This window comes from Bison bison, unplaced genomic scaffold (assembly GCF_000754665.1).
Source record: "Bison bison bison isolate TAMUID 2011002044 unplaced genomic scaffold, Bison_UMD1.0 scf7180017864524, whole genome shotgun sequence".
Taxonomy (NCBI): Eukaryota; Metazoa; Chordata; class Mammalia; order Artiodactyla; family Bovidae; genus Bison; species Bison bison.
Window position 1 is genome coordinate 4,602,125 of NW_011495075.1, and position 8,675 is coordinate 4,610,799.

Here is an 8,675-nt window from a genome sequence, read left to right on the forward strand (position 1 = left end):
TCCAGCAAACAAAAGCCCCGGTCCAGACGGCTTCACAGCTGAATTCTACCAAAAATTTAGAGAAGAGCTAACAACTATCCTACTCAAACTCTCCCAGAAAATTGCAGAGGAAGGTAAACTTCCAAACTCATTCTATGAGGCCACCATCACCTTAATACCAAAACCAGACAAAGATGCCACAAAAAAAGAAAACTACAGGCCAATATCACTGATGAACATAGATGCAAAAATCCTTAACAAAATTCTAGCAAACAGAATCCAACAACATATTAAAAAGATCATACATCATGACTAAGTGGCTTTATCCCAGGGATGCAAGGATTCTTCAATATCTGCAAATCCATCAACGTAATACACCACATTAACAAATTGAAAGATAAAAACCATATGATTATCTCAATAGATGCAGAGAAAGCCTTTGACAAAATTCAACATCCATTTATGATAACTCTCCAGAAAGCAGGAATAGAAGGAACATACCTCAACATAATAAAAGCTATATATGACAAACCCACAGCAAACATTATCCTCAATGGTGAAAAATTGAAATCAATCCCCCTAAAGTCAGGAACAAGACAAGGGTGCCCACTCTCACTACTACCATTCAACATAGTTTTGGAAGTTTTGCCCACAGCAATCAGAGAGAAAAAGAAATAAAAGGAATCCAGATTGGAAAAGAAGAAGTAAAACTCCCACTGCAGATGACATGATCTTCTACATAGAAACCCTAAAGATTCCACCAGAAAATTACTAGAGATAATCAATGAATATAGTAAAGTTGCAGGATGTAAAATTAATACACAGAAATCCCTTGCTTTCCTATACACTAACAATGAGAAAACAGAAAGAGAAGCAAACAATTCCATTCACCATTGCAACAAAAAGAATAAAATACTTAGGAATATATCTACTTAAAGAAACAAAAGACGTATATATATATATAGAAAACTATAAAACACTGATGAAAGAAACAAAGAGGAGACATATAGATGGAGAAATATACCATGTTCATGGATGGGAAGAATCAAAATAGTGAAAATGAGTATACTACCCAAAGCAATCTATAGATTCAATGCAATCCCTATCAAGCTACCAACAGTATTCTTCACAGAACTAGAACAAATAATTTCACAATTTGTATGGAAATACAAAAAACCTCGAATAGCCAAAGCAATCTTGAGAAAGAAGAATGGAACTAGAGGAATCAACCTGCCTGACTTCAGGCTCTACTACAAAGCCACAGTCATCAAGACAGTATGGTACTGGCACAAAGACAGAAATATAGATTAATGGAACAGAACAGAAAGCCCAGAGATAAATCCATGCACCTACGGACACCTTATCTTTGACAAAGGAGGCAAGAATATACAATGGAGAAAAGACAATCTCTTTAACAAGTGGTGCTGGGAAAACTGGTCACCCACTTGTAAAAGAATGAAACTAGAGCACTTTCTAACACCATACACAAAAATAAAATGGATTATATATCTAAACGTAAGACCAGAAACTATAAAACTCCTAGAGGAAAACATAGGTGAAACACCCTCCGACATAATTCACAGCAGGATCCTCTATGATCCACCTCCCAGACCCACCTCCCAGAGTATTGGAAATAAAAGCAAAAATAAACAAATGGGACCTAATTAAACTTAAAAGCTTTTGCACAATGAAGGAAACTATAAGCAAGGTGAAAAAACAGCCTTCAGAATGGGAGAAAATAGCAGCAAACAAAGCAACTGAGAAAGAATTAATCTCAAAAATATACAAGCAACTCCTCCAGCTCAAATCCAGAAAAATAAACAACACAATCAAAAAATGGGCCAAAGAACTAAACAGACATTTCTCCAAAGAAGACATACAGATGGCTAACAAACACATGAAAAGATGCTCAGCATCACTCATTATCAGGGAAATGCAAATCCAAACCACAATGAGGTACCATCTCACACCAGTCAGAATGGCTGCTATCCAGAAGTCTACAAGCAATAAATGCTGGACAGGGTGTGGAGAAAAGGGAACCCTCTCTCACTGTTGGTGGGAATGCAAACTAGTACAGCAACTGTGGAGAAGACTGTGGAGATTCCTTAAAAAACTGGAAATAGAACTGCCATATGACCCAGCAATCCCACTGCTGGGCATACACACTGAGGAAACACGTGAAAGAGACACATGTACCCCAATGTTCATCACAGCACTGTTTATAATAGCCAGGACATGGAAGCAACCTAGATGTCCATCAGCAGACGAATGGATAAGAAAGCTGTGGTACATATACACAATAGAGTATTACTCAGCCATTAAAAAGAATACATTTGAATCAGTTCTAATGAGGTGGATGAAACCAGAGCCTATTACACAGAGTGAAGTAAGCCAGAAAGAAAAACACCAATACAGTATACTAACGCATATATATGGACCAGAAACTATAACAGAAACAATAACCCTGTATGTGAGACAGCAAAAGAGACACAGATGTACAGAACAGTCTTTTGGACTCTCTGGGAGAGGGCAATGGTGGGATGATTTGAGAGAATGGCACTGAAACATGTATATTATCATATGTGAAATGGATCACCAGTCCAGGTTTGATACATGAGACAGGGTGCTCGGGGCTGGTGCACTGGGATGACCCAGAGGGATGGGATGGGGAGGGAGGTGGGAGGGGGGTTCAGGATGGGGAACACATGTACAGCCGTGGCAGATCCATGTCAATGTATGGCAAAACCACCACAATATTGTAAAGTAATTAGCTACAATTAAAATAAATAAATTTATATTAAAAAAAATACCAGCAAACAGAATCGAACGTTAATACATTAAAAGAATCAGACACCATGATCAAGTGGAGTTTATCCCAGGGATTCTTCAATAAATGCCTATCAGTGTGATACACCATATTTACAAATTGAAAAATAAAAAACATATAATCTCATAGATACAGAAAAAGCTTTTGATACAAATCAATACCTATGTATGAAAAGAACTCTCCAGAGAGTAGGCAAAGAGGGAACCTACCTCAACATAAGAGAGGCCATATGCGACAAACACATAGCAAACATTATTCTCGATGGTGAAAAACTGAACGCGTTTCCTCTAAGATCAAGAACAAGACAATGCTGCCCACTCTTTGCCACTGTTATTCAACATAGTTTTGGGAGTCCTAGCCACAGCAATCAGAAGGAAAAAAAAAAGAGGAATCCTGACTGGAAAAGAAGAAATAAAACTGTCACTGTGCAGATGACATGATATTGTACATAGATCCTGCCAGAAAACTACTAGAGCTCGTCAATGATTTTGCAAAGCTGCAGGATGCAAAGTTAAAGCACAGAAATCCCTTGCCTTCCTATACACTAACAACAAAAAATCAGAAGGAGAAAAAGGAAAAAAATGCCTTTACCACTGCAACAAAAATAATAAAATACCTGGGAATAAACCTACTTGAGGAGACAAAAGACCTGTATTTAGAAAACTAGAGGCACTGCTGAGAGAAGTCAGAGACAAATAAGAAAAGAGACCATGTTCTTGGATCAGAAGAATCAATATTGTGAAAATGACTAAACTACCCACAAACAATCTACAGATTAGTGTAGTCTCTTACCAAATTCTAATGACATTTTTCACAAAATTACAACAAAAAATTTTTACAATTTGTATAGAATCACACACACACACACACACACACACACACACACACATGAATAGCCAAAGCAATCTTGAGAAAGAAAAATGGAGCTGGAGGAATAAACTTTTCTGACTTCACACTACAAAGCTTCAGTAATCAAGATAATATGGTAGTGAAACAAAAACAGAAATATCATTCAATGGAACAAGGAAAAAAGCACCCCCCCAAAATCCACACACCTATGGGCCCCTACTCTTTGACAAAGGAGGAATAGACAATGGAGAAGAGAGACAGCCTCTTCAATGAGTAGCACTGGGAACACAGGATAACCACATGTGAAAAAATGAAATTAGAACATACTCTTAACATCATACACAAAGATGAACTAAAAAAATGGGTTGTAGACCTAAATGAAAGTCCAGAAACTGTAAAACTCTTAGAGGAAAACATAGAACACTCTTTGACATGAATCACCACAAGATCCTCCTTGACCCACCTCCTAGAGTTATGGAAACAAAACCTAAAATAAACAAATGGGACCTAATTAAACTTAAAAGCTTTTGCGCAGCAAAGTAAACTATAAACAAGATGGAAAGACAACCCTCAGAATGGGAAATATAATTGCAAACAACTGAAAAAGGATTAGTATCCAAAATACGCAAGTAGCTCGTGCAGCTCAGTATCAGAAAAACAACCTAATCAAGAAAAAGGCAAAGACCTAAACTGACATTTCTCCTAAGACGACATACAAATGGCCAAACACATGAAAGTATGTTCCACATCACTCATTATGCAGAGAAATAAAAACCAAAACTGCAGTGAGGTATCACATCACACTGGTTGGAATGGCCACCATCAAAAACTCTACAAACAATTAATGTGTAGAGGGTGTGGAGAAAAGTTTACATTCCCTGTTGTAGGGAACATAAACTGATACAACCACTATGGAGCACAGTATGAAGATTCCTTAAAAAGACAAGGAATAAAACTACGATATTATTCAGCAATCCCACGGCTGGACATATATTCTGAGAAAACAATAATTCAAGAAGACCCATGTACCCCAATGTTCATTGCAGCTCTATTTACTGGCAGGACACGGAAGCAATCTCAATGTCTATGGACAGACTGAATGGATAAAGAAGTTGTGCTACATATATACAATGGAATATTCAGTTCAGTTCAGTTCAGTCACTCAGTCATGTGCAACTGTTTGCTACGCCACAGACTGCAGCACTCCAGGCTCCCTGTCCATCACCAACTCCCAGAGTTCACTAAGACTCACGTCCAGCGAGTCGGTGATGCCATCCAGCCATCTCATCCTCTGTCGTCCCCTTCTCCTCCTGCCCCCAATCTCTCCCAGCATCAGAGTCTTTTCCAATGAGTCAACTCTTCGCCTGAGGTGGCCTAAGTACTGGAGTTTTAGCTTTAGCATCAGTCCTTCCAAAGAAATCCCAGGGCTGATCTCCTTTAGGATGGACTGGTTGGATCTCCTTGCAGTCCAAGGGACTCGCAAGAGTCTTCTCCAACACCACAGTTCAAAAGCATCAATTCTTCAGCACTCAGCCTTCTTCACAGTCCAACTCTCACATCCATACATGACCACAGGAAGAAGCATAGCCTTGACTAGACGAACCTTTGTTGGCAAAGTAATGTCTCTGCTTTTCAATATGCTATCTAGTTTGGTCATAATGTTTCTTCCAAGGAGTAAGCATCTTTTAATTTCATGGCTGCAGTCACCATCTGCAGTGATTTTGCAGCCCCCCAAAATAAAGTCTGACACTGTTTCCACTGTTTCCCCATCGATTTCCCATGAAGTGATGGGCCCAGAAAGCAAGAATAAACAAAAACAAATAATCATGGTTGAATCCTAAGTAGTTTCACTATATGCAAAAGAAAAGGTGGCTCAGATGGTCAAGAATCTGCCTGCAATGCAGGGGACCTGTCTTTGATTCCCAGGTTGGGACGATCCCCTGAGGAAAGGAATGGTTACCCACTCCAGTATTCTTGCCTGGAGAATCCCATAGACAGAAGAGCCTGGCAGGCTATAGCCCACAGAGTCGCAAAGGGTTGGACATGACTGAGCAATTAACACTTTCAAGAGAACAATAAGAAATAAAATAATACCCTTAATAAGAAGGAAAAAATGCCAGAAAGGCATGCTTACAAAATAATGTGAAAACTGTAACCTCATATTTCAAAATCAGTTAAAGGAAATTAAAATAGTATAGGAGATATGAAAATAAAAACATAAATCAGAATTAAATATAAATAAGGGGAGGCTTTATTTTAGCTCCAACACAGAAAGACCTTAGAAGCCATCACTCCCACACAAAAACAAAATTGCTGAACAAACAGAAAATCAGCGATTACTGTTTAGATTCATCAGAGAACTCAGATCATGGGGCTGCCAATCCAGAGTGTGAAGACACAGCAACACAGAGAAGCAAGTGGATGGATAAAGAATCACCTTTTTAAGAAGTGATGTTAAAACAATTGGACATCCATATATGAAAAAAAAACAATTAAATCTAGATACAGAACTTATAGTTTTCACAAAGAGTAACTAAAAATATATCATAGACCTAAATGTAAAGCAGAATTATATAAAACTTCTATAAAATAACACAGGAGAAAATCTTTATGACTTTGGATTTGGCCATAAGTTTTTACATATAACATCAACATCAAAAGCACTTTCCTTAAAAAATTAGTAATTTATACTTTGTTAAAACTGAAAAACTTCTGCTCTACTTCAAGACAGTCTTAAGAGAATAAAAACACAAACCATATAAAGGATGAAACTATTTGCAAAATATCCATATGATAAAGGTCTTGCATTCAAAATATACAAATTCTTAAAATTCAATAGTAACATACAAACAAAAAAATCCAATTGAAAAATGGGAATAAGAATTGAACAGACATTTCAACAAAGTTGATGGATGGCAAACATGCATAAAAAAGATGTTTGACAGCATTTACTAGTTTCAAATTAAAATAACAATGAAATACTACTATGCCTTCCCAGGTGACTCAATGGTAAAGAATCTACCTGCCAAGCAGGAGATGTGGGTTTGATCCCTAGGTTGGGAAGATCCCCCGGAGAATGAAATGGCAACCCACTTCAGTATTCTTGTCTGGAGAATCCCTTGGACAGAGGAGCCTGGCAGGCTACCATCCAGAGGGTTGCAGAGAGTTGGACACAACTGGGCAACTAAAATACACCAAGGAGGCGGAAGCTCTGCATTCTGAAAATGCTGGTGAAAGAAATCACACAGGACACAAACAGATGGACGATGAACCATTTTCTTGGCCTGAAGAATCAATAGTGTCAAAATGACTATACTGACCAAGGCAATCTATAGAGTCAATGCAGTACTTATCAAATTACCAGTGGCATTTTTCACAGGATCAGAACAAATAATTTCTTAGTTTGTATGGAAAAACAAAAGAACCCAAATAGCCAAAGCAATTCTGAGAAAGAAAAAACAGGACTGGGGGAATAGACTCCATGAGTTCAGGCTATACTACAAAGCCACAGTCATCAGAACTGCAACACCATCAAAAGTAAACGCAGAAGGGATTAAATTCCTAAAAATAAGGCCAGATATTATAAAAGTCTTATAGGAAAACACAGAACACTTTTTGACATAAATGCTGCAGTGTATTTTTGGATCCTCCTCCTAGAGTAAAGAAAATAAAAATAAACAAATGGGACCTAATTAAACTTAAAAGCTTTTCCACAGCAAAGGAAACCATAAACAAAATGAAAAGACAATCCACAGAATGGGAGAAAATATTTGGAACAAAGCCACTGAGAAGGGATTTACCTCCACAATATACGAACAGCTCATACAACTCAACAAAGACACAAAACATTGCACTTGAAAAATGAGCAGGAGACCTAAATAGACATTTCTCCAAAGAAGACACAGATGGCCAAAAAGCACATGAAAACACTCAACACTACTAATTATTAGAGAAATGCAAATCAAAACTACTGTGAGGTATACCTCACACTAATCAGAACGGCCATTGTCCCCCCCCCAAAAAAAAAATCTACAAATAATAAGTTCTGGAGAGAGTGTGGAGAAAAGGAAACCCTCCGACACTGTGGGTGGGAGTATACATTGCTATAACCATCATGGAGAACAGTATGGGGGGTCCTTAAAGCCTAGTATTAGAACTACCATTCAATCCTGAAATCCCACTTATAAACGCATCTGTAGAACTGGACATGGAACAACAGACTGGTTCCAAATAGGAAAAGGAGTTCGTCAAGGCTGTATATTGTCACCCTGTTTATTTAACTTACATGCAGAGTACATCATGAGAAACGCTGGGCTGGAAGAAGCACACGCTGGAATCAAGACTGCCTGGAGAAATATCAATAACCTCAGATATGCAGATGACACCACCCTTATGGCAGAAAGTGAAGAGGAACTAAAAAGCCTCTTGATGAAAGTGAAAGTGGAGAATGAAAAAGTTGGCTTAAAACTCAACATTCAGAAAACGAAGATCATGGCATCTGGTCCCAGCACTTCATGGGAAATAGATGGGGAAACAGTGTCAGACTTTATTTTGGGGGGCTCAGAGATCACTGGAGATGGTGATTGCAGCCATGAAATTAAAAGATGCTTACTCCTTGGAAGGAAAGTTATGACCAACCTAGATAGCATAATGAAAAGCAGAGACATTACTTTGCCAACAAAGGTCCGTCTAGTCAAGGCTATGGTTTTTCCTGTGGTCATGTATGGATGTGAGAGTTGGACTGTGAAGAAGGCTGAGCGCCGAAGAATTGATGCTTTTAAACTGTGGTGTTGGAGAAGACTCTTGAGAGTCCCTTGGACTGCAAGGAGATCCAACCAGTCTATTCTGAAGGAGATCAGCCCTGGGATTTCTTTGGAAGAAATAATGCTAAAGCTGAAACTCCAGTACTTTGGCCACCTCATGCGAAGAGTTGACTCATTGGAAAAGACTCTGATGCTGGGAGGGATTGGGGGCAGGAGGAGAAGGGGACGACAGAGGATGAGATGACTGGATGGCATCA